The following is a 6,159-nucleotide window of genomic DNA, read 5'->3' as shown; positions in this document are numbered from 1 at the left end:
AAGCGTTCACCCTCTAGGTTCCGCCAATTTCCTGGTTGCTAACCGGCTTCTGTACCAGACCGGAAAGGGTGTGTCTTCACTGCAAGAGGAATTTTATTTGGCGCCCCTCGGCGGGCGGCAGCATGATTGCAGTCATCCAGTGAACTGAAAATGCGATTTTAAGTATGTTTTTATTGCTACGAATCAGGACCTAACCTAGTAAAACACTGGACACTGAAGCCGGGCTGCAGAGGAAATATCTCATCGAAATAAAATTGGGTTGAAAAAATCTGCTTTCGTGGCCGTTAACCAGGGGCCCTGCCTTTTAAATTAGTACCAGCCTGGCCGGGCGTGGTGGCTCACGCCTGTAATCCCAGCACTTTGGAAGACCCAGGCGGGCAGATCACTTGAGGTCAGGAGTTCCAGACAAGCCTGGCCAACATGGTGAAACCCGGTCTGTAGTAAAAATACAAAAACTAGCTGAACATGGTGGCACACGCCTGTAATCCCTGTTACTCAGGAGGCTGAGGCACAAGAATCGCTTGAATCCAGGAGGCGGAGGCTGCAGCAAACCAAGATCGCACCCCTGCACTCCACCTTGGGTGACAGATCGAGACTCTGTCTCAAAAGTAAATAAAATACATACATATATACATACATACATACCAGCCTAGAGACCTGGGTTTTACTCTAAATTTTGCAACTAACTGTGTGGACTTAGACTAGTCTCAGTTTTCCCATCTGTACAGTGAGAGTTGTAGACTGGTCTCTAGGTTCTCTGTCACAGCTGAAAATTGTAGGATTTTACTCTGCCAACATTCCACTATGTTGGTTTCAACATCCACCAAGGTATACCTAGTTTTTCTGCAAAATTCCTTGGTATTTTGGAGTTCTGGGAGAAAAGCAGTATTACGAAGTTCCTCTGATTTTACAAGTTGGCTAAAATATGTTTAGGACTATGTCCCAATCCTTCTTGCAGAAGTTATTTTCCAATGTAACACTTGAGAGAGACAGAACTGTTGCTAGCGATCTTAACAGCATTGCTGTGAGTGGCACTTTCACGCTTTACAGCAACAAATCCCAGTTCATCCTCTGTATGTGCTTCTTTCTCCAGCCAACTTTTCCTAAGATGTAGTCTGCCCATGGTTATTTTATTTTATTTTTTCCTTCCTTCCTTCTCATTCTTTCTTTCTCTCTCTCTCTCCTTCCTTCCTTCTTTCCTTCCTCCTCTCCCCTCCCCCCCCCCTCCCCTCCCCTCCCCTCCCCTCCCCTCCTCTCCTCTCCTCTTTTTTTGACATGGAGTCTGGCCCAATCTCCCAGGCTGGAGTGCAGTGGCACGATTCTCGGCTCACTGCAACCTCTGCCTCTGGAGTTCAAGTGATTCTCTTGCCTCAGCCTTCCGAGTAGCTGGAATTACAGGCGCCCGCCACTATGCTCAGCTAATTTTTGTATTTTTAGTAGAGACAGGGTTTCGCCATGTTGGCCAGGCTGGTCTGAAACTCCTGACCTCAAGTGATCTGCTGGCCTGAGCCTCCCAAAGTGCTGGGATTACAGGCATGAGCCACCGCACCTGGCCTGCCTATGGTTCTTGACTGACAGTTACTCTGTCCCAAGTAGCCATGCCAACCAGTTGGCCAGGTGTCTGCCTGAAACCAGATACCCTTTTTCCTTCGGGATCATGACAGTGTGCTGGCAAAGAAGTCTGGGGAGTGGTTTCTATGACTCCTCAAGATATAGTTCAGTCAGAGGAGCTGCCAGATCTGCGGCAATTATTCACACACATTTTGGGGTTTATAGGCTAAAAATTTTGCATAGTACTTTTCAGGTAAAGACACCTATTTAACCCCATTCCATCCATATAGAGCTGAAGTTCTCTCTATTCCATGTGTTCTAAGAAAACATGACCAAAGTATGTAACAAGAGCACTATGTCTAATATGTTGCAAATGGAGCCTGAGACCGATTGAGAATTAGGAATTAGTGGACAAACTGTGTTAAATAGTGCTAATTTTGAAGGAGCACTGTGTTCGTTTCCTGTTGTTGCTATAGCAAATTACCACAAACTTGGTGGTTTATAACAACAGACATTTATTCTCTCATAGCTCTGGAGGCCAAAAGTTTGATAACAGTATCACTGAGCTGAAATCAAGGTACTGGTAGGTTCATGATTCTTCCAGCTGCTCTAGGGAAGAATACACTCCTTGTCTTTTCTAGTGGCTGCTAGCATTCCTTGGCTTGGAGCACATTTTTCCAAACTTCAAGACCAGCATCTTCAAATCTCTCTGCTCCATCTTCCCCTCTGTGTTTGTAAAATCTCCCCCAGACTCCCTTTCAAAGGATACATGTGGTGGCAGAGTCCACCCAGATAATGCAGGCTAATTTCTACATCTCAATATCTTTAATTACAATGAAGTCCAATGTTTTTCTTTCTTTTTTCTTTTTGTTTCAACCACATAAAGTAACATTCATAGGTTGTAGGGATCAGGATGTGAGTATATTTTGGGGGACAATTGCTTCAGCTCACCACAAGGAATATGGATCTGTCCTGGCACATGCTCAAGAATCCTAAGAATCCCTAGGCTTGTGGTGATGTAGGACACTTCTAGCAGTAGCAGTGGGCATGAATTAAATAAAGTCTCCAAGTCCAAGGCATTGTCTGTGAAATCCTGAAGTTAATCAAATTTATCTTCAAGCTACTGTTTCCCTTTCCTTATTTCACCATTTCCCTCCCCCTCACTTGACCCCAACCTCCACTTTGTGTATCTAGTTCACCTAGAGCAGTCCTGTGGCCTCACCTAAGCAAACACCTATATGTTGATGTTCTTCAAGTCTCTAGCTACAGTTTTCTGTGGCACTCCAGACACATTTAATCAACTGTCTGCTGCACTCATGTGATCCCGCAGGCAACCCAATATCAACCTGTGTAAAACTAAAATACTTTCCCCCAAAATCTGTCCCTCTTCCTATATCATTCAATACATGGCAACAGTATCCACACAGTCATCTAAACCTCAATATCTGCACTCAGGTAGCTTGGGCTTGAATTTTGTCTTCACCACTTACTATTTGAAACCTTGAGCAAGTTACTTAACTTTTCTATGCCTCGTTTACTTCATCTGTAAATGGAAATAATAAGAGCACTTATTAATAGTGCTCGCATAATAGTCTTAAAGGACTGGTATGTGGATTAAAAGAGGTGAGCACTGGCCAGGTGCGGTGGCTCTCGCCTATAATCCCAGGACTTGGGAAGGCCGAGGAGGGTGGATCACTTGAGGCCAGGAGTTCAAGAGCCTTCTGGCCAACATGGCAAAACCCTGTCTCTACTAAAAATCACAAAAATTATCCGCGTATGGTGAGGCGCCTGTAATCCCAGCTATTCTGAGGCATGAAGATGGCTTGAACCCGGAAGGCAGAGGTTGCAGTGAAGTCCTTCTGATTTTACAGGTTGGCTAAAATGTGTTTAGGACTATGTAGCCAAGATCGTGCCACTGTACTTCAGCCTGGGTGAAAGAGGGATACTCTGTCTCAGAAAGGAAAGAAGGGGAGGGGTAGGGGGGAAGGACTTCTTAGGAGAGTGCATGACACACTGTAAGCACTTATAGCTATTAGCATATATATATATATATATACACACACACACACACACATGTATAATATACACACACATATACATATTTATTTATTTTTATTATTTTGTTTTTGGCAGAGTCTCGCTCTGTCTCCCAGGCTGGAGTGCAGTGGCATGATCTCAGCTCACCACAACCTCCACTTCCCAGATTCAGGCGATTCTCCTGCCTCAGCCTCTCAAGTAGCTGGGACTATAGGCATGCCACCACGCCAGGCTAATTTTTGTATTTTTAGGAGAGACAGTGTTTCACCATGTTGGCCAGGCCGATCTCGAACTCCTGACTCAGGTGATCCAACCACTTCAGCCTCCCAAAGTGTTGGGATTACAGGCATGAGCCACAGCACCCAGTCTAGCCTATATTTTTAATTGTATTGTCAGAAGCGTGTGAACCAGAGCAACTCCATCCCGAATAGGGGCTGGGTAAAATAAGGCTGAGACCTACTGGGCTGCCTTGCCAGATGGCTAAGGCATTCTAAGTCACAGGGTGAGATAGGAGGTCAGCACAGAATACGGGTCATAAAGAACTTGCTGATAAAACAGGTTGCTGTAAAGAAGCCGGGCTAAAACCCACCAAAACCAAGATGGCCACGAGAGTGACTTCTGGTCGGCCTCACTGCTACACTCCCACCAGCGCCATGACAGTTTACAAATGCCATGGCAAAGTCAGAAAGTTACCCTATATGGTCTAGAAAGGGGAGGCATGAATAGTCCACCCCTTGTTTAGCATATCATCAAGAAATAATCAGGCCGGACGCGGTGGCTCAGGCCTGCAATCCTAGTGCTTTGGGAGGCCAAGGAGGATGGATTGCCTGAGCTCAGGAGTTCAAGACCAGCCTAGGCAACACAGTGAAACACTGTCTCTACTAAAATACAAAAACAAACAAACAAACAAACAAACAAACAAAAAACAATTAGCCAGGTGTGGCAGCGTGCGCCTGTAGTCCCAAGCTACTCGGTAGGCTGAGGCAGGAGAATTGCTTGAACCCAGGAGGCAGAGGTTGCAGTGAGCCGAGATCAAGCCGCTGCACTCCAGTCTGGGTGACAGAGTGAGACTCCGTCTCTAAAAAAACCAGAAATCACCAGAAAAAAATGGGCAACCAGCAGCCCTCGGGGCTTCTCTGTCTCTGGAGTAGCCATCCTCTTATTCCTTTATTTTCTTCTTTTTTTTTCTGTTTCTTTTTTTTTTGAAAAGGAGTCTCCTGTGTCACCCAGGTTGGAGTGCAGTGGTGTGATCTCTGCTCACTGCAAGCTCCACCTCCCGGGTTCCAGAGATTCTCCTGCATCAGCCTCCAGAGTGGCTGGGACTACAGGAGCCTGCCACCATGCCTGGCTAATTCTTGTATTTTTAGTAGAGACGGGGTTTCACCATATTGGCCAAAATGTTCTCCATCTCCTGACCTCGTGGTCCGCCCACCTCAGTCTCCTAAAGTGCTGGGATTACAGGCGTGAGCCTCCGCGCCGGGCCTTCCTTTGCTTTCTTAATAAACTTGCTTTCACTTTACTCTGTGGACTCGCCCGGAATTCTTTCTTGTACCAGATCCAGGAACCCTCCCTTGGGGTCTGGATCTGGACCCCTTTCCTGCAACATGTTTCTGGCAAACCCCAAAGGGACTATGGTGAGGAAACCCCCTACCCAAAGGCTAACTTTGGGTAAGTGGTGGGGTCCTGTAACAGTATTATCATTCTCCACTACTTCACCTCCTCACTCACTTCCACTGTTCCATCTTCTCCCTCACCCTTTGTGCCACCCTCCCCCAAAAACTACATAATCTACCCACTACCTTTTTAATCAGTCCTCTTCTTTTCATTCTCATGGCCGCTCTTCTAATTCGGGCCTTGGTTTTCTCTGGATCACTGTACTACCTTTCTACATGGTCTCTCTGCTTCCTTCCCTTACATAGAGGAGAAGGGGTCTTATAAACTGAAAACTCATCTTGTTAGAATAATAAACCCCTAGACTCTTTTCCTGAAATAGTAGGCATTAAATAGCTTTTGAAAGTTTTGTTTTTTGGCCTGGCATGGTGGCTCATGCCTGTAATCCCAGCACTTTGGGTGGCCAAAGCATGTGGATCACTTGAGGTCAGAAGTTCAAGACCATCCTGGACAACATGGTGAAACCCTGTCTCTACTAAAAATACAAAAACTAGCCAGGCATGGTGGTGTGCCTGTAATCCCAGCTCCTTGGGAGGCTGCGGCACAAGGATTGCTTAAACCCGGGAGGCAGAAGTTGCAGTGAGCCGAGATCACACCACTGCACTCTACCATAAGCAACAGAGCAAGACTGTCTAAAAAAAAAGGGGGATTTTTGTTGTTGTTGTTGTTTTGCTTTCTTTTGTTTTTTGAGATAGGATTTCACTCTGTGACCCAGGGTGGAGTGCAGTGATGCCACCATAACTCACTATAAACTCAACTTCCTGGACTTTAGAGATCGTTCCACTAAAGCCTCCCAAAACAGCTAGGACTGGACCCCTACCTACCAGCTGGGTGGGCATGCCACCACACCCAACTAATTTTTTATTTTATTTTTTGTAGAGATAGGGTCTCGCCCTGTTG

This window comes from Papio anubis, chromosome X (assembly GCF_008728515.1).
Source record: "Papio anubis isolate 15944 chromosome X, Panubis1.0, whole genome shotgun sequence".
Classification (NCBI taxonomy): Eukaryota; Metazoa; Chordata; class Mammalia; order Primates; family Cercopithecidae; genus Papio; species Papio anubis.
This window is presented reverse-complemented; position numbering follows the sequence as displayed.